This window comes from Rattus norvegicus, chromosome Y, assembly GCF_036323735.1.
Source record: "Rattus norvegicus strain BN/NHsdMcwi chromosome Y, GRCr8, whole genome shotgun sequence".
Classification (NCBI taxonomy): domain Eukaryota; kingdom Metazoa; phylum Chordata; class Mammalia; order Rodentia; family Muridae; genus Rattus; species Rattus norvegicus.
Window position 1 is genome coordinate 31,265,133 of NC_086040.1, and position 20,380 is coordinate 31,285,512.

A 20,380-nucleotide genomic window follows, 5' to 3' on the forward strand; every position below is an offset into this window, starting at 1 on the left:
TCTAAAAAAAGACAAATACAAAAACAGAGCAAAAACTGAAGGAAAGGCCCTTCAGAGACACACCACCATAAGAAACATTTCTTCCACAGACTCTAAATCCTGGCCCTATTCCTGATTTCAAATGTGCTTACAGATAAGACCCTAATATGTTTGCCCTCTGGGGGGCTCTGCCATCACCTGACTGTGACAGATGCAGAAACACCTAAGCATTTGACAGCACCTGACAGCCACAAAAGAAGAGTTAGGGGAATGCCTTAAGTATCTGGAGGGGATTGCAACCCAATTTGAAGAATTACAGTATCAACTAAATATAACCTTCAGACCCTCAGGAAATTTTCCACATCCCAGAGTATGCTTTGCCCAGTCGAAGACTTCTGCTACACAAATAGCAGAGTACATGGTGAAGACAACTGCCTCATCTGCCATATGTGTGAAGGGAGGCAATTGGTCCTGTGGAGACTTCATATCCCAGAGAAGGGGGATGTTAGAGGACTAAAGCGGAAGTGCGCATGTAGATGGGGAGCACCATATTAGAAAAATGAGGAACAGAATAGCTTAGGGGATTCAAGAAAGAAAGACCAGTTTGGGAAATGACATTTGAAATGTAAGCAAATAAATAGATTATTTTACATATATAATGTATATAATTAATATTTTTTTAACAGCAGAGATATTCCCATCTGTCTCCTTAAGGACTGTATATTTCACTATCTGTACTATAGCTTTATTGAAAGTTGAAATCCATAAGTACTGTGAGTTTCTTATTATTGAAATTTCACATAGAAACACCCAATCAATGTTTTATCTTCTGTCCTTATAGCTTTAAATCTTTAGTTTGACAAAAAACATAATTAAATAAAAAAATAGTTTTTATTTCTGTTGCATATGGTTTTCATTCAATGCCTCAAACGTCTCCCAATTTAACTGTACATCTCTACATTCCCTCCATTGTCATACTCTTCCCACTCTCTTCACATTTGACATTCCTGTTCCTGACAGTGTTCCTCTGCAATCCATAAGTACATTTGTACATCACAAAGTGAGGATAGTCTGGACCACATCCCTTGACTTTTACACTAAACTAATCAAACTGATACAGTGTGGAGAATTAATATTCAGATTAAAGTGAAAATGTATCCCATTTTTTCTCTTTGGTCCAGATTATCTCATCTATGATGACTTTCACATGATCCATTCATTATCCTGAAAATTACATGCTTTCCTTTTCCAATCTGTAAAAGCACCACATTTTCTTTATGCATTCATTTGTTAAGGAACAACGTGAATATTTCTAAATATTCAAGAGTCTCTATACTAGCATGAATCAACATTTGGATATATTTTCCTCGCGTTATATCTTTAGGTGCATACATTTCCATGTTCCTGAAGAAACATCATACTGATTTCCAAAGTTGCTGTAGAAGATTGCATTCCCACCAGAAGAATATCAATGTTCCCCTCTCCCCATAACACAGCAAACATAAGTTGACTCATGTGTTATAAAACTAAAATTTCTGAAAGGGAGGAAAAAAATCTCAGAATAATTTTGATTTGCATTTCTGTATTGTATAAGGATGATAAATATTTCACTTTCGATTCTGAGTCACTTGAGTTTCTTCACTTTTGAATATTTTGCTTAGACATGTAGCCAAATTTAATTATGTTTTATTGATATATAGTGTTTTAGTTTTTTCTATTATTATTATTTATTGAAGCCCGTTTTTGAACATGTACATGGAAATAATGCTTACTATTTTTGAAAATAGCCACTTTAAACTTATTAAGATCAAATTACATAATGCACATATTCAACTCACAGAATTGGCAGATCTGTTTTAACCAACAGAAATCATAAGGTCGCTTCATGAAGTATCCCTATATAATAAAACATTTTCTATGTACATAATGTTAAGGAATAGAGTTCATATATTTTATTCTTTGAGAATTTCCAAAGAATTTTGATGATAATCTTTCCATTTATTTTACCCACTCACTCTATTTCTTTGAATCCTAAATTTGTATATCTTCTACATTAAAGTACTGTTTAATAACTCTATTATAAACCCTTACAAATAATTTTTCAACCCTCCAACTGAAGATACTTACTGTCCATAGTATGTCAGTTATGTACAGCAGTTTTTAGGCCTTTTCACTGCATTCTTGACTGTTGACTGGCTTGAAGCTTTGCAGGAAACCACAGCTGCTATGTGACATGAGGGCAGCACCTCTTGTATCAAGAAGACGCTTTATGTCTGATCCCATCCACAATTTTGGGGACCTATATTCTCTTTGCATCTTGTTTCAGGATGGCTTTTTAGCCTTGGGGAAGGGGTATAACATGTATATCCAACTCGTCATGGCTGAAATCAATAAAATGTAGACAAATGTAGACAATATAACGAATGAAAGGAAGGGGTCACTCTTGGAAAGTATTAACAGAATCGTCATAACCTCTGGCCATGTTAGGTAATGAAAGGTTTGAATTATATAAAATGAAAGAGAAAATCGGAAACATGGAGAAAACACAGATTTTTTATATTTACAGTCCAAAATCTAGAATTTTTTTAAAGCATTCGGATTTACTGTGGGGAGCGGGTATAGCGGCAATCCCAAAATGGAGCCCGGGACTGCTGCCACGTCTCATGAATAACAACTGAAATTAAGCCATGCCCCATCGTGAGAGCTGCACAGGCACACCATGACGATATATCAGGCCATGTGACGTGGACCTATGAATGGAGGTCACGCAGACTGGACGGTTGAGGTGGTTGAGGGAGGATATAAGGGAGTGGGCTCGGGGGCTGGATGGAGGCATTGTTCCTGCTTGCAGACAAAAGGGTTCCTGAAAAAACTGCTTTGAGAAGAATGTGTGGTGTCTCTCCTTTCCTGCTGGTCGGGGTTGGAAGTGACAGTAAATACTAGATGTATTTATATACCAATATTAAATCAGCTCATTTTGCATAATTTAAAAAGCTATATACTAAACAATTACAAAGAATCAGGTTTTTAATTTCTCCCACCTGAAATATCATAGGACCACATGTTTTCAGTTGAAAAGAAATGAATATACATTTAAATAGCATTTAAAGTGTCTAAGACTATTCAATAAAGTAGACAAAAGGATTGAATACATTAAAATTGTATTTTGAATCTGGTATTATCTAACAATGACAGACAAAATAAGGAGAGAGAATGAGACATGGGGACAATGAGGCAAAAGGGAAGGTAATGAGAGAGGGAGAAAGAGTTACAAACGACTGACACAAAGAGAGGAAGAGAGAGAATTACACACTAATTTACACATATACACACATATTCTCAATAAAATACTTGTGAAGAGATTCAAGTCAACATTAAAAATAATCTTCTACCAGATAAGCTTTCTTCAAATCCCAACATAAAAGTTTGATTCATCCTGGGGAAGCTGTAGATATGGAGGATATAGTACAACATAATAAAGGCAAGGTACAAGAAGCCCAGCACAAGCATCGTGCTAAAGAGAGAAAAATTCAAAGCAGTTCCACTACAAGCAGGAAGAAGACAAGAATATACACTGGTTTCACAACTATGTATTACAGTATGTGTAATTTTAGCTAGAGCAATATGACAACCGAAGAAGATCCAGGGAATACAAATGAAAAATGAAGAAATGAAAGTGTTCTCATTTGCAGATGTCATGATACCATTTTAAAAACTCTAAAAATATGTCAGTCTCTTAAGACTGAAAAATACAGTCATAATAGCAGAATATCATACGAACACACAACATTCCTTAGCCTCCTTTATGCCAATCCAAACCATACTGTGAGGAAATATGGGTGAAATTCCCCTCACAATACTCTGAAAATATAAAACAAAATATTGTGGACTAAAGTATTTAAAATGCAAAGACCACTATGAATTAGCTAGACGTGATCCTGAATAGAGACAATTTCTCTTTAAAAGATTAAGTTTCTTAAAGCTGAAAATGAATTCATGAAATAGTAGAATTCAAAGTGAACACTCAAAACACGTTATCTTTTTGTTTTCCAATTTCAAACTATGGGCGAGTCATCAGGGAAATATTCCACTTAAACACTCTTAAAATATATATCAAATACCCTGAATTCGCATTGTTAGAAAGAACACTGTGAGTTAGAAGACATATGAAGTAACCATGATACATCCAGATTATACATAAGAACGTTCCAGCTGATGTTCTGAAGGACCTTAAAGCCTTGAATGAATCAAATCTTTTATAGTTTTAAGGATAACTAGATAGTATAATAATGTCAATTTTTGATTAATTAATAAAGTTAATGCAATAAATATTGATTAGAATATTTTACTACAACAAATCACCCACTTTTATGAAAATCAAAAATTTGACTATACTATTTCTATGGGACATAAGATAACTTAAAACGACAAAGTGCTAACATGTTTAGGGAGATAATTTTAAAGAGAAAAAATGTGGGAGGAAAAATATGAGATTAAAAAAGTAAGTTACATACACAGTGTGATTTTGTTGGCAGAGTGAATATGTCAAAAGTTTGGAGTGACTTGGATTTATTTATTAATTTAAAAGGGTAGGTTGCATGCCAGCAGGAGGATGGACTATCGGATCAGATCTCAAGAAAATGCCAAATGTTCCAGTTAGTATGACTATGTTATAGTAAACATAAAAATGCCAGTGTGGGAAATTGAAGGTTTAATTCACCTCACAAGTTCCAGTTCATAATCAATGGAATCCAAGAAAAGAACACAAGGCAGCAGCATGAAAATAAAGAGGAACTCTGCTTACTAATCTGCTCAGCTACCTTTTCTCTGTAACCTCCTCAGCTTACTAGTGCTGTTACCATCCACAGTGGGCTAAGTCACCTTACATAAACTAACCATCAAGAAAATGCAAAATACTGATGCCCGCAAGCCATTCTTATGGAGTCAGTTGCTCAATAATGCATCATTTAGACAGTCACAATAAGCAATCACAGCAAGCCATAAAAGCAAAATAGAAAACTTAGCCACGAAAGATAAGAGTACCCCTTCATGAATGGAATTTGAGGTCAAAAGTGAAGTTCTATGTGAGGAAGAAATTAGAAGGAATTATGCCAGAAATCACACTTTATTTAAAATAAAAAGTGAAAAAAAGACAAAGCCACAATTAAAATATTGTTATGGTTGACACTTTGAAACCTCTTCTGGATTGCAGGGTAGAGTCAGGACTTGGTTTTTGGCTGGCAGCACAATTGATAGTCCAGTATTTTGGTGGAGGATTTTCCATCAGAAGCCTTAGCTTTACCACAGAGGCTAGATCCAAGTTAAAAATCATAGTCAGTCAACAGTTTGCCAGATCTTGTGCTCCAAAGAAAGGAGCAGTTCATTTAGTGATGATTTGGTGATGACTCTAATTCATTTCAGAGTCATAGATATTGCCAGCATATAGAAAACGACAAAACCCATTGTCAAACACCAATATTCTCTGCATTGCCCACAGTCACCATAGTAATATCAGTGTTGAGCTCTACAGTATGATTTTTTTCTCTTTCTGTTGTTGCAGCTTATAAACCTTGTTTCTTTGACCCAGAGAGAAGTTTCAAATAAAATAATGACAAACTTTTGCATTGAAAGCTATTGGTGACTTGTAGTTGTAGTTAAAAATGAGGACCTCAAGCAATCTTCACTCAGTCCTCTTCTTTTAGGATTGGGTTGATTAGCTATTGCTTTTGCTTTTGGTTTCATTTTGGTGATTTTTTGTTTTATTTTGTTTTCTTTTTCTTTTTGTTCTTTTCTACATGCAGAGATCAAGAGTGGTTAGAAGAATTTCAAGTACAAATTCAGATGGCTGGAAAGAGACCAGTCTTTCTAACAGGTCCACATTGTTTGCTGTACTAGGGATTTTTCTCTTGCCTTTAATGTTGCCCATTTCCACTTTTTGGATCCTTTCATCCTGGCATAATTAATACTACATATATATTATAATTATTTAAATTTCAACTCTGAATCTAAGTGCTCTATCTCCCTCCCAAAACCAGAGACATGGATTGAGTCTTGTTTGCTATCGTTTTGATTCTTAGATCGGGAATCATCCTGCGAACACTGAAGGTCCTGTTCCCAAATTGATTCTGTATAGTTCAATAAAGATGCTCTTGGCCAATCAGTTGTGTGGATTTCTACCAACAAGGGTGGAGAAAAGATTTAGGGTGGAGCAAGAGTTACCAGTCATGTGAGATCTAGTATGGAGTGGCCATTGGTGTAGCAGGCAGGATGTTAAAAACACAGTAAGATGAGTGCATATTTGGGGTGCTGAGCTATGACTAATGTCAATTGAGAAATTGAGTTAGGGCAGATTTAGAGGTGTTGAGAAGAGGGTAAAAAGGACAGCTTGCTATTTGGTAGAGGCTTAAAAAAACCTGACAATAGAGCTAAAGCACATCAAAAGTTCCTAAGCATATGTGGCTTTCAAGTGCATTGTAAGGGAACTTGAACAGCTCTGGTAGCTTGGAATTCCTGGAGCTTAAAGTGAGGCAGTAGGAACAACCTTCTGCAGAGTATTATGAGAGCAATCCATGACCATAATGAGCATGTGCAAAGTCATCTTGACCATGAGAGTTAGACTGTCCCACATGTATCTTTTGATTATAACCATTTCTTCTTTGTGATCTTTTAGTGTTCCATTTGCTTAAAACTATTACTGAAAAGGGTAAAATGATTCTAAAGGCTACTCTTCATTGTCAACTATTCATTGGAGATTAATTAAACCCCAACGATAGAGGGAATATGTGAAGAATTTCTGCATAATATAAGGTCAATGTCAAATGAACTTCTTATATGTATCTTTGTGGTAAGATGTTGCAACTTTAACCTAGATCTTTATCAAGAAATATTCTTTCTATTATTTTTTCAGGCATCTGCAGATACATCCTTTTGAGGAATGAATTCTTCTTACTGGAGACTATAGAGGGGACCTGCATTTCAGTGATAATTAAACGTCACTTCAAGACATCAAAGCAAAATATCAAAGTGAGAATGGAATAAATTTATTAAGACAGTGTTTTGCAAACAACTTCTTTCACAAACATCTTTGGCAGGAGAATTCTGAAATTTTGCATTTCCTATTTGACTTTGCTGGTACTCTGACAGAATAAACTCTCAATTGTTTGGGACTTTATGGGGAATTAAACACTACAAACAGAGATGAATGCATCATATGCTCTGCCGTCTGTGTTAATATGGCTTCAGTGAAGAACAATTATGCTACAGCTATTCTTCTGTTTTTTCAAATATTATCCTCATACAAAGTGTGGAATCTAAGGGTTGCTGGATGGATAGGTCGAGAACACTGGCTGAGAGCTACAAACGCAGAAGTGGGATGGTACATGCTTGGGGCGTAAAAAGCCTGTGTGTAGATCATAAACAACTTCAAAATTATTCATTGCTTTAATAATTACTTGGAAGTGGACTTCTGTAAAATGACTTCAGCAGACCAGCATGGTAGAGAAAAAGTAACTGATTCCCTGGAGATTTAAATGCACTGGATTGTGAAACATGGACTTAGAGGTAGAGACAAGTTAGTGAATGAAGACTGGATTATCAATCCTCTGTTGTCTCTTAAGTTTCCCTGCCCCATGGTTTGAGGCCTACAGCAAAAGATTTTTTGGAATGAGGAATAGAATGAAAGCCAATTTGTTGAAAATCCCAGTCATAAGAAAATACAGACATCATCTGTGACAAACATCAAGTCTCAGCATGGCTTCAGCATGTCTGAATGTCTGCTGTCAGCATGGGCTTTTACTGCCATCCCTTTAATAAATGCAGAGCTCCAATCTGCTTCAGCCACATCATCATCTCTTCATTCTGTTGCAGGTAGATTAGATCACTGTGTCTGCCTATGCAGTCTTTCTCTACATATAAGGACCCAAGGAACAATTCTTACTCCAGGGAGCTGTTGAAAGTAATCTTGAATTGCATTGGTGTTGTTAGTAGATGTAATGTCTTCAAATCCCAGAAGACCATGTTTGCAAAGGAGTTGATTGAGGAAGTCTTGGGTATTTCAGTATTAGGGGCAGGTTGGATCGATGAACAGGACCGCCTTCCCAGACTAGATCTTGCAGTTCACATACACGTGAGCCATGCTGACAGGGTACAGCTTCCAAGAAAAGAATGTTCAGTTGAAGATATTGGTCTGTTTGAGAATGGCAAACCCAATGTATTCTAAACCATGCATTCTATTTGAATCCCCGTAGAGAACATGGAAGAAAGAAGCCTTTACTTTTTCATTTTTGCACTCACAGTGATACCAAATCCTCATAGACATTAGAACCTGCACACTGAATATTTATCCATATGTCAATGACCAGATAAGACATCTTGCCTTTTGGACTAATAAACTAATGGATTCTAGGACTTTAAAAATAGTCAGTCATTGTTAAATTATGTGTTCCATAGTCTGTGATCATTGTGACTAGTCCGATTTCTCTGTACAGAGAGATTCATCCTTTACTGTCTGTTGGGGAACACCAACTACTACACCAGATATCTAGAGAAGACCGTTTATGGCATTTTGTCTCTAGTAAGAGTTTCAGGTCAGTTACAAATTTCCAATGGCCACATTACCTTAGTCGGATTTTCATATGATGCTTTGATACAGTACTTCTTTTTTTCTATAGTTCTTGGCAACATAATTAAAATAGCAATTGTAACCTATTAAAGAAATGCACAGTAATCTATTTGCATGAATGCAGCAGAGAGGATTATAGGATAAACAAGAATTGGAAAGCAAGATATCCTTCCTTCCTAGGACCAAGACCAGGAAATCTTAACTATATAAAAATCTGAGACAAGTTGTCTGAAGTTTGTTCTTTTCTTCAATCATGGGGATCCTAGTGAATGAGCTCAAGTCTGAAGAGTTGGCAAAAATTACCTTCATTTCTGATCCAGGTCAACTGCTGAATACCTCATTCATGGACCTTAAGAAACTCTGTATCCATCCTTCTATAATGTGTATATATCAATGTATCATTCATAGAATGGACACTTTACTGTTGGTTTGAAAGCAACAATTTGTCCCTGGAGAGACACAGATTTCTTCTTTCGCACATTATTTGACAGGCTGATGGTGGGTCTCATAAGTTCATTCCGGGATTTGCTTTACAATAATCATTCAGTTATCTGGAAGAAACACTTTTTAATGTAGTGAGATCTACTAGAACAATATCAACCATCATCTTCCATTCCCAGTTTAATGCTGAATCATTCTCCACTAATTGTCTGTGGTCTCTGATGACAGCAGCATCTCCACAGACTAGTCTGAATATTGCTCTTAGCACTGCATTTAGGATACATCAATGTGATTTCCTTACCACTTTCATTCCCAGGAGAGTTTTTCAATTCATTTCATCTGATGCGTCTAATCTACATTGTCAGCCAGGATGAGTTTTGAGAGTTTTTCTAAAAAAATAAAGAAAAAATGGAAGAAATGAAAGAAAGGAATCCGGCAAGTATATCTCACCAATTGACTCAGAAATCTAAAGTGTTAGTCAGTGGAAATACTAGTGGAAAGTCTGAGATCATGAAGTCTCAACTAGAAGCACTTCTCTCTCCAAGATATTAGTGTAAGAGAGAAACTGCACTATTGGTATCCAAAGCATGGAGAAGTTTACTCTGAGCAGAGGACACAATACTTGCCTTTTATTTCTTACTTAGGACCTTTTTATAATTGACAAAAAGAATAAATGCAATGAGCTCTCAGTAAAACATCTGTTACCTTCCAAATTCTTGGCATTTGGAATAAAGAAATGAATGATATAAAAACTCTGACTTCCAGGAGCCATAAGAACTGCGAAGTCCAGATGTTTCTGAGAGGCTCGCAGCTCTAGATTCCCATATGCAGAAGGCTCAGAACATGTCTATCTCTTCAGTGATCCAACTCAACTCCTACAAGGACTCACTGAGCTTTCCGAAGTATCATGTATTTCATCCTTTTTTTATAACAAGACAGAAGACCACCTTCCTTCTTCCCATCTCTGATCTCATCATCCTCTTCCTTCTCACTCCACAATGACTGTTTACTCTCGATTAGAGTTAAATTAGTAAACACTAGAGGTACTGAAGGGATATCTGAAGGGAGTTGCAGTCACGACAACACTTGTGACATCACAGAAGAAGCTAGTCCTCTCCAGGTTTCAATAGATGTTTCAGGGAGGGCCTACTGTTTATGTCATTGTGATGTGCCATGGCTTACCTGTTAAACATCTTTCCTTACATTGACTAGATTCAAGGGTGCCCATTCCACGTATGTCTCATGTGACACAGTAGAAACCTTGATGTACTCCATCTCTCTAAAGCTAGAGATTTCTCCTTGCTTTATTAGCAGTTACAAACTTGGGATGGAGAAAGGTAGTCAGTGGCTTGGCATGGGTAGAAAAGATTTTGGAACATCTAGTGTAGAAGATTCTTCTAGATAATATTATTTTTCTCAGGTTCATTCCTGAGATATAGAGTTCAATTTTCTTGGTTATCTATGTATCACAAAGGCCAGTATTTTCCCTACAGACCTTTAATTAAATGAATATTGTATATCACATTCTTATTGTACTTTCCTTGACAGGGGACTTCATAAATATTCCTGAATGTGTACTGAAAAATTCTTTTTTCCTATTCCATTATCTGCAACAAAGTGATTTTGGCAACAAAGTGTGCCCAGCTATAGAGTGAGCATAACAGTGTGAGTACTGTGTACTCACTTCAATTAATAAACTCCTAAAAGCTTCTTTTATGTAAAAATTACCAGGCATCAGAAAAGCAAAGGGCAACATGGACTACAGAATTCGGTTCTCTAGTACCATTTGATATCAAACCTGCACTACCTATCTTCCTGTGTTCCCATGGCCAGAATTAAGGGTTTTGGATGTTTTATCATTATTCGTCCTTAAGTAGCAACCTTAGATACAGGAGGATAGGCAGGGAGAAGAATGACATGTTTATCAGTCAAACCTCAAACTCAATATGTTCATAATACAGGAGGGAGTCTATTTGACATTGTCATTTCTGAATTCTACATTATTGACCTAGTTTGGCAGATTCTATGTTAATATTCCACTGAACCACCTAGCTGTAGGAGCCACCAAAAGTGTGTGTGTGTGTATATATATATATATATATATATATATATATATATATATACACACAAACACACACATCTGGCACCAAAATGATATAAAATTGATGAACCTAAGAACTGCAATCGGCCAGGAATCATATATAGACATTTCCTGAGAGACACTGCTAGAGTATGTGAAATACAGAGGTAAATGATAGTGGCAAACCCATGAACTGAAAATGGACTTCTTGTTGGTAAATGTTGAGAAAGGATTACAAGATCTGAATGGGGCTTTAATCCCCACAAGGACAATGCCAATACACGAAACCATTCTGGTACTAAATCAATATTCAAAGACTGCTCATGGGCAGACCAATGTCTCCAACTGCAAATGTAGCAGAAGATGGCCTTCGTGACACCAATGAAAAAAGAGGCCCTTGGTCCTCCCTAGATTTGATTCCCAGTTCAATGGACTGTCAAGAGGCAGTAAGGGGGGTTATTGAAAAAGGGGAGGGGGGCAGGTTAGGGCTCTTATGGACAGGAAACTGAGAAAGGAAATTACATTTGAAATGTAAATATAGAAGTATCCAATTAGAAACGCAATAAAAATTCCTAAAGAAATGATAGAGTTAAAAGAAAAGAAAACTGTCAATGAATCACACATATTGACACAGAAATCAAAAGGGTAACTGTCAGGGAATGGTAATCAGAGAAATACTAGTGGAAAGACTGAGATGATGATGTCTGAACTAGATGCACATCTCTGTCCCAGATATCTGTGTCAGAAACAAAGTGCACTATAGGAATCCAAATCAAGGAGGAGTTTACCTTGAGATGACATGACGATACAATACTTGTTGTCCCTCCTTCCTCAGGACTATTTTTCCTGGGGAAAAAGAATGAAAGCCATTAGCTCTCAGAAAAACAACTGTAAACTTCCGAATACCTGACTTTTGGAATAAAGAAATTAATGATAAACAACCTCTGACTTCCAGGAACCATAACAAGCAATGAAATCCAGATGCTACCGAGAGGCTCCCACCTCCTGAATCCCATATGGGGAAGGCTCAGATCAAGGCTATGTGTTCAGTGAACCCTCACAACCCCTACACAGCACTCCTTGTGCTTTCCCATGTACCACATATTTCTTCGTTTTTTAAACTAAAACTTCCTAGGCCAACTTCCTTCTCCCCATCTCTGATATCTACATCTTCTTTGATCTTCCTCACAAATAGCTGTTTACACTGAAATAAAGGCCAATTAATAAACCCTAGAGGTACTGAATGAATGTCTGAGAGGCAGTTGCAGTCTGGAAAACACTGTGACATCACAGGAGAAGCTAGGGATCTCCAGTATACAAGAGATTTTTCAGGGCCAGCCTAATGATGATGTCACTGAGAACTGCCATGGCCTACCTGCTAAAGAGCTTTCTTTATATTGACCAGATTCTAAGGTGACCTTTCCAGGTGTGTCTCCTTTGACACAGTGGACACATTTATGTAGAACATCACTCTAAAGCTAGACAGTTCTCTTTGCTTTATTAGTGGTTACATGCTCTAAATGGAGAAAGTTATTACGGGTTTCGCATGTGTAGAAAAGATCTAGGAACATGGGATGTAGGACAATCTTCTGGATTATAATTTTATTCCCAGTTCCATTCCTGTGACAAACAGTTCAATTTCCTAAGTTCTATCTGTTTCCAAAAGGCCATTGTTTCCCTACAGATATTTAATTGAGTGGATTTTGTATTTCATTTTCTAATTGTTCATTCCTTGATAGGGCACATTATAGATATTCCCGAATATGTACTCAAAAATTCTGTTTTGCAATTCTAGTTTTTTGCAATGATTTTCGCAACAAAGCTGGCCAAGCTAAAGAGTGAATGTAATAGTGTAAATATTGTGTTCCTACTTCAAGTGATAAACTCCCAAATTTTTATTTTATGCAAAAATTACCTGACATCAGTAAATCAAAGGACAGCATGGACTCTAGCATGCGGTTCTGTAGTCCCATTAGGTATCATTTCTGGAATATCTACCTTCCTGTGTTCCAATGGTGAGACTTCAGGCTTTTGGATATTTTACCATGATTCTTTATTCAGGCCATACAAAAGATACAGGATGATGGGAAGGGAGAGGAATGCCTTGAGGCCCAGTAAAAGCTCAACTTCGATAGGCGCATAAGAACAGGAGGGAGTATATTTGGTATTGGCATTTGTGGATTCTCCATTCTTGACCTAGGACCTCAGAATCCATGTTAAAATTTCAACTAACTTCATAGATGTATAAGCCATCAAATATATGTACATATATATAAAAATAGATATAGATAAATAGATATAGATATATAGAGATAGAGAAGAGATAGAGCTAGAGACAGAGGCAGAGATAGATAGATAAATATATGGATAGATAGATAGATAGATAGATAGATAGATAGATAGATAGATAGATGGATGGATAGATAGATAAATAGATCAGACACCAAAACTAGATACGATTCAGATTAATAAAGCTAAGAAGTGCATGCTGCCAGTAACAGGTTATAGATCTTCCCTGAGAGACACAACTAGACAATGTCAGTTACCGAATTGAATGCTAGTGGCAAACCAGAGAACTGTAAACGGACCTCTTGTTGATAAATTTTCAGAAAGGATTACAAGAGCTGAAGAGGCTATCAACCCCATCAGAACAATGAACAAGAACTTTCTGGTACTATACAGATAATCAAAGACTGTACATGGACAGACCTATTGCTCCAACTGCATATGTAGCAGAGGATGGCATTGGTGGACACCAAAGGAAGGAGAGGACCTTGGTCCTCCCTAGGTTTGACTCCCAGTTCAAGGATATGTCAAGGGAGAGTAAGGGTGGTTTAAATGTCAAGGAATGGAAACATTTAGGTCTCTTATGGAGAGGAAACTGGGAAAAGAAATAACATTTAAATGTAGATATAGAAATATCCAAAAAATATTAAAATTAGCTTAAATTAAAAAAAATTATGAAAGAGATAAAAGTAAATAAAACTGCAAGGTAATCAGACATATTGATTCAGAAATCTAGAGGGACACTGTAAGGGAATGGTAGTCAGCATAACACTAGTGGAAAGACTGATATGATTAAGTCTGAACTAGAAGCATTTCTCCCTCCCAGATATCAGTGTCAGACACAAACTACAGTGTAGAAATCATATACACGAAGGAGTTTACTCTGAGCTGAGGATACAATACTTGTCTTTCCCTTCCTCCTTAGGACTTTTTTCTTCTGGAAGAAAAAATAGAAGCCATGTGCTCTCAAAAAAAAAAAAAAAAAAAGCTGTACCTGACTTTTGGAATAATGAAATTAATGATAAAAAAAAACCTCTGACTTTCAGGAACCATAACAAGCAAGGAAATCCAGTTGCTACTAAGAGGCTCCTACTTCCTGAATCCCATATGTGGAAGGCTCATGTGTTCAGTGAACCCTCACAAACCCTACACGGCACTCACTGCACTTTCCCATGTACCACATATTTTTTTTCATTTTTTTCAAACTAAAACAGAGAGCCAACTTTCTTCTACTCATTTTTGTTATATACATCCTCTTTGTTCTCTTTCCCAAATGGCTGTTTGCACTGAAATAGAGGCCACTTAGTAATTCCTAGAGGTACTGCAGGAATATATGTGATGCAGTTTTTTGTGACAATACAAAATTAGAGCTCTCTAGGGTACAAGAAATTTTTCAGGGAGGGTCAAATGATGATGTCAGTGAGAACTGCCATGGCCTACCTCCTAAATAGCTTTCCTTACATTGACCAGATTCGAGTTTGCCTTTTCCAGGAATGTCTACTGTGACACATTGGTAACATTTATGTACTACATCTCTCTAAAGCTGGAAACTTCTCTTTGCTTCATCAATGGTTACAGGCTCTACATGGAGAAACTCAGTTAGGGGCTTGTATTGAGTAGAAAAGATCTAGGAACATGGGATGTAGGAGATTCTTTTGGATAATAATTCTATTCCCAGTTCCATTCCTCTGACAAACAGATCAATTTCCTATTTTTTCCCTGTTTCCCACAGGCCATTTTTTCTTTACAGATGTTTAATTGAGTGAATATTGTATTTCATTTTCTAATTGTTCATTCCTTGAAAGGGGTCTTTATAGATATTCCTAAATGTGTACTTAAGTATTCTGTTTTCAAATTCCAGTTTTTTGGCAATGATTTTGGCAACAAATGTGGCTAAGCTATGAAGTGAATTTAACAGTGTAAATATTGTGTACCTACTTAAAATGATAAACTCCCAAATTTTTATTTTATGCAAAGAAATAACTGCCTGAGTAAATCAAAGGACAGCGTGGACTATGTAGTCCCATTAGATATGATCTCTGTAATATCAACCTTGTCGTGTTCCAAGGGTGAGATTTCAGGGTTTTGGATGTTTTAAAATGATTCTTTCTTCACGCCAAAGATAAGATACAGGAGGATTGACAGGGAGGGAAGAACTAGAGGTCCAATGAAACCTCAACTTCATTAGGGTCATAAGAATAGGAGCGAGTCTATTTGGCATTGCCATTTGTGGATTCTACCTTCTTGACATACCTGCTCAGAATCCATGTTAAAATTGCACGCAATCTCATAGTTGTAGGAACAACCGATATATATATATATATATATATATATATATATATATATATATATATATATATATATATATAATCAGCCACCAAAAATAGATAACTAGATAAGATTGATGAACCTAAGAAGCACATTCTGTCAGGAACCAGATATAGATCTTCCCTAAGTGACACAAAAAGAGCATGTCAAATACAGAAGTGAATGTGTTGTTGCAAAAATATAAAAATAAAAAAGTTGTCTTATATCCCGCTATCTCTGGCACTGTAGTTTCCCAAGTCTCTGCTAGATATCTTGGTTGAATACATCACCACTCCTCAGCTTCCCAGTGTCTCTTATTGCCACACATGTTTTTACACTCAAAACCTCACATGAAAGAACGCACAACACAATAATCTTTGACCCAATTGATAAGATATAGTAGCCCACATAAGCATACAAAGCCTGGTACGATCCATACCTTAGGGACAATAATAACAACCAGTAAATACACAGAGCAGTATCTTAAATTCACCTGCCATGGCTTCTCACCTTCTCCTCTTCCTGTCTCTCCTTTTTCCTCTAGTCTCTTCTACTTCCTTCAAACTTCATTCCTGCCCATACTTCCTTCTCTTCCAATGATAGGCCTGCTTCTATCCTGTACCTGCCCCTCACCTGTACTTCACAAATTTAATGTGAAAGCTGTTCTGTAGAATTCACCTGAGTTCTGAGTACAGGACAAGGCAGCTGTCCTTGGAGCAGTGGATTAGCATCAAAATACAGATAACTTTAGTGTAAACAACGTTTCCCCCTTTTTGTCCAGTTAAACAGACTTTTCATTTATATATATCAATTGAGTAAGATTATTACTATTCTACAATTTATAAAGCATTTGATATACTCAAAACCCAGTATGTCACCATATCAGTTAGAAAGAGCATTTAGTTCTTCATTCCAGCTTCAGAAAGGCTTAAAATCTATATTATGTCTTGGCTAGCTTGTATACTATCTGATAACTATCCAGTAAAATATGTATATTCAGAGTTATACAGCCTGATAAGCAATGAGGCTATAATCAGTCTCCTACCCCGTCAGAAATGTGAGAGTGACCAAATATCTATACACATAGGATGTCTTAGAGGGCTTCTAGAACTGAGAGGTTGTAGAGACAAATCTCCAATAGCACAATCCCCTGTTAGCAACATGTGAGCTTAAGTCTTCAGCCTTCTGACACAAGATCAACTGACAGCCTATTGAAAGGCAGACTTGGAAGGGCTGATTACCCTGTATTGGCAGGGTTTATCCCTCAAATCCTCTGCATAATTTGTCCTTTTCTGGATAGTATTAATCTGCATATGAAACAGGCATTTTTTTTCCAGTGACTGCCTAGCCACAAAGTATTGCCTCATTTGGAGGTAGAGATGTTCAAATTCTTCATTAAATTTGCCAAAGGGGAACAGTTAGGAGAAGATAGGACTCAACAAAAGATACGTAATAACTTTAAATCTCAAATTTTGTGGATTTCTTACATTTTTGAAAAGCATCTATCTATCTAAGACAATCTGGACTGTTGTCTTTATATCTTAATTTTTTCTTGATAGTACTCTTACCAAGTCAGATGCATGACTTTAATATTTCAATCTTAACTCACAGGTTTAATCAACTCAGAAGTGTGTAATGACAAAAATAATAGAACTGGCTCTTGTAATTTTAATTTTTTTTCCAATTATTTCTATACCCAAACAAAGATAAGATTAAGCTTAGTTACCAAATACGATTATGACTGTATAACTAAATCTAGCTTATTCCTCCCTGCTAAATTTCAACCAATTTTCAATTCTTTATAAAAACATCTTTAGAATAACCACTTCCAGCCCCACCCCACAAATTCCAGGTAATTGAGACAACGGATCCACCATAACTTCTTCAAGTTGTACATGGGCGTTGAGATATCCTTAGGTGTAGGGGGTAGGAAAAATGAAACAAATGCGATAGCCGATATGTCCTGACTGGACCCAGCTGAAATTCACTGAAACCAGGATTCCAAGTAGGTACACTCTACAAAATACAACTCTCAGGAAAAAGGTTAAGAATCGATATATCTTTTGTTTGATTCTCCTGAATATATATTTGATAGCCGTCTACTGATATCAAACCTGATCAGTATGACTCTGTGAGGTTTCCAGAATCCTAATCACAATTTTTAAAAACACAAGGAAAAAATCTTTCTTCCAAAATACTCTGTTTCTTAATCTGAAACCAGAGAAGCTTGTATCTTGCACTCTCTCCCAGAGTAATAATATAAGCATAAAACTCAAAGTCACACCCATCCTGAAGATTAAACAATTTTAAAAAAGGAATTTAAGTATAAAATGAGCCTGATATAACTCAGTACTTGGTGATATCAGGAAATAAACCCAAAGTTCCCATGGAGCCCATGTTAAGAGAATTTGAACTTGCTATTGTCATAAATATCAAAAGTAACCACAAATCATCGCTAAGCGTCATCAACGAGCCATATAGTGGGATAATTCATAAAACTAATCGAATACCTTCTATCAATTCTAATATCAATAAGAAAACTTCAAACCAGGACTTTTGCCCAAAAAAGCTCAGTCTGTTAAGCTCTCTACCTGAAGCCACAGATTTTTCTTTATCGTTAATAACTTCTACAATATATGTCTGCATTCACTTTCCCTGTTGTTACAGACATTTCATCAAAACTCTCTACTTGGTAGTGCCTAATTTTTCCCTAAGTCTGAGCAGTAGATGAAAATCCCCACCTGATTCAGGTAATCTCTCTACTCTCTTCTTTCTTAAATAAAACTTAATCACTTGTTAATAATACCTTAATAGAAGAAGTATCTTGTGTAACTAGGATTTCCACACAAAATTCCCCTGTGGAGCCTATGTTAAAAAGAAAATGTGTATCCTGAAAGACTTACTAAACAACTCTCATTAAAAAGCAGCTTTAATCTCTTAACTCTCTGAACTGCCATTACTTATCACACAGCAGGGGACCAACAGCCTGTCAGCCCTTGCTGCTTCCCCATTTTTGTTTTATATTCTGCTCTTAAGTTATCAAGAATTAATATGGCACAGGTGTCCTCTTAATTAGAAAATAAAAAGGTTCTCTCAACTTTTTGATTACTAGTGGATTCTTGCCCATCACCTTGTTTTGCCATCTGTTGTTGTAAAAAAAAAGGAAACTTGTCTTTTACCATGCTATCACTATCACCGTAGTGTCCTAATATAATAGGTAGATATCTTGGTGAAAACACATCCCTACTCCCTGTCAGCCCAGTGTCCCTTGCCGCCACACATTTTCCTATACTCAATCCCTCACATAGAAAACACACATCACAAAAATTTTGACCCAATTGCTAAGATATAATTGCGCACTTAAATATACAAAGCCCTTTACCATCCATCCCTTAGGAACATTAATAATAACCTGTAAATACACAGACCATAATTGTAACCTCACCTGCCATGACTTCTCACCCTCTCCTCTTCCTATCTCCCCTTTTTCCTCCAGTCTCCTCCTTTTTCTTCAAACATCTCTCTCACCCATTCTTCCTTCTCCTCCAATGACCTCCTTCTTTACATGGTAAAGAAAAGTTCTTTACATAGTACAAGTAAAGAAAAAAAATTACTCCCAAAGCATCCTTCTATCATGTACCTGCCCCACACCTGTACTTTACAAATTCAATGGGAGGTGGTTTTGGTGAAGTCACCTGAGTTCTGAGTACATGAGTAGGCAGCTGTCCTTGGGGCAGTGGAATTAGCATCAAAATACGGATAACTTCAGGGCAAACCACAGCAAATAGCTTTGATATCCTAGTGAAATCTTTCAAGCCAAGTAAAACTGCAAATGTGATAATGTTCTAGTTTCTTCTCATGCTTGATGCTGAAAAGAGTGATAGTGTATGAGAAGAAATATTACATAGTACACGTAAAATAAACAAATTACTCCCAAGGCCAACAAGGCTCATAAGTAAGCAATTTGTTATAGAGTAACAAAGAGTAAGCAAAGTAGTTTTCTCATTCGGTTTCCCTTCACTGTAGAGAGCATTTTGAATTTACAGAGAAATGGTTGATATTGTATCATTTATCTTTAAAAGTACTCTAATAAGAATCTTTTAAAAAGCACAAATCTAAATATGTGTATAAAAATGTCATATCTACTTTAAATGATCAGAATGCACACCTGTGATTGTCAATCCTTATTAAATCCTATCAGGAACTGAGGCTAAACCTGGGACAGAAGTCAGTCCTCAACATCCAGCATGTGTGACAGTCACACCATTAGCCTGTGCCACCATTGTTCTTGATCCCTGGCCTTAAAAAGTCCCAGCCTTTCCAAACCTCAAATTGTTCCCTAATTTTTTTTTTACATCAGAGGCAGTAGTTAAAACATGTTAGCCAGCCTAACAAACAATTTTATTTTTCCAAATGCTTTTTAAGGGTGCTGGTCGTCACTAATTATTCTACATTTCCTTTGGTGATGGTGGAAGCATTGGTCTTCCACAGAGGAAATTCCTAAAAGACCTCGACCACTATTATTGCAAATGCCAATGATGTTGCTCCCTGAGTGGTGGTAAGCTCCAGGAGGATTTTTTTGTACTTCTTAGAATTAGAGAGATATGAGGGGAACAACCGAGCGAAACGCTGCATGAAGTTCTCAGTACAGTTGGTCCTTGGGGCTA

At 36.6% G+C, this 20,380-nt stretch overlaps 1 long non-coding RNA gene across 3 annotated transcripts in view; it reads right to left on the reverse strand.

Annotated features, from left to right (window-relative positions):
- Positions 1–9,210: 9,210 nt before the first annotated feature.
- The window catches only part of LOC134484486 (uncharacterized), a 35,343-nt gene continuing 24,173 nt past the window's right edge, over positions 9,211–20,380 (reverse strand). Inside the window, exons 2-3 of one of the 3 annotated variants that reach the window (XR_010061955.1) lie at positions 11,909–11,966; positions 9,211–9,429 (exon numbers count right to left, since the gene is read on the reverse strand). This is a non-coding gene — a long non-coding RNA (uncharacterized LOC134484486). Of the gene's footprint in view, positions 9,430–9,745; positions 9,872–9,987; positions 10,208–11,908; positions 11,967–20,380 lie in introns of those variants that run through there. The other 2 variants (XR_010061957.1, XR_010061956.1) reach the window with 2 other exon arrangements.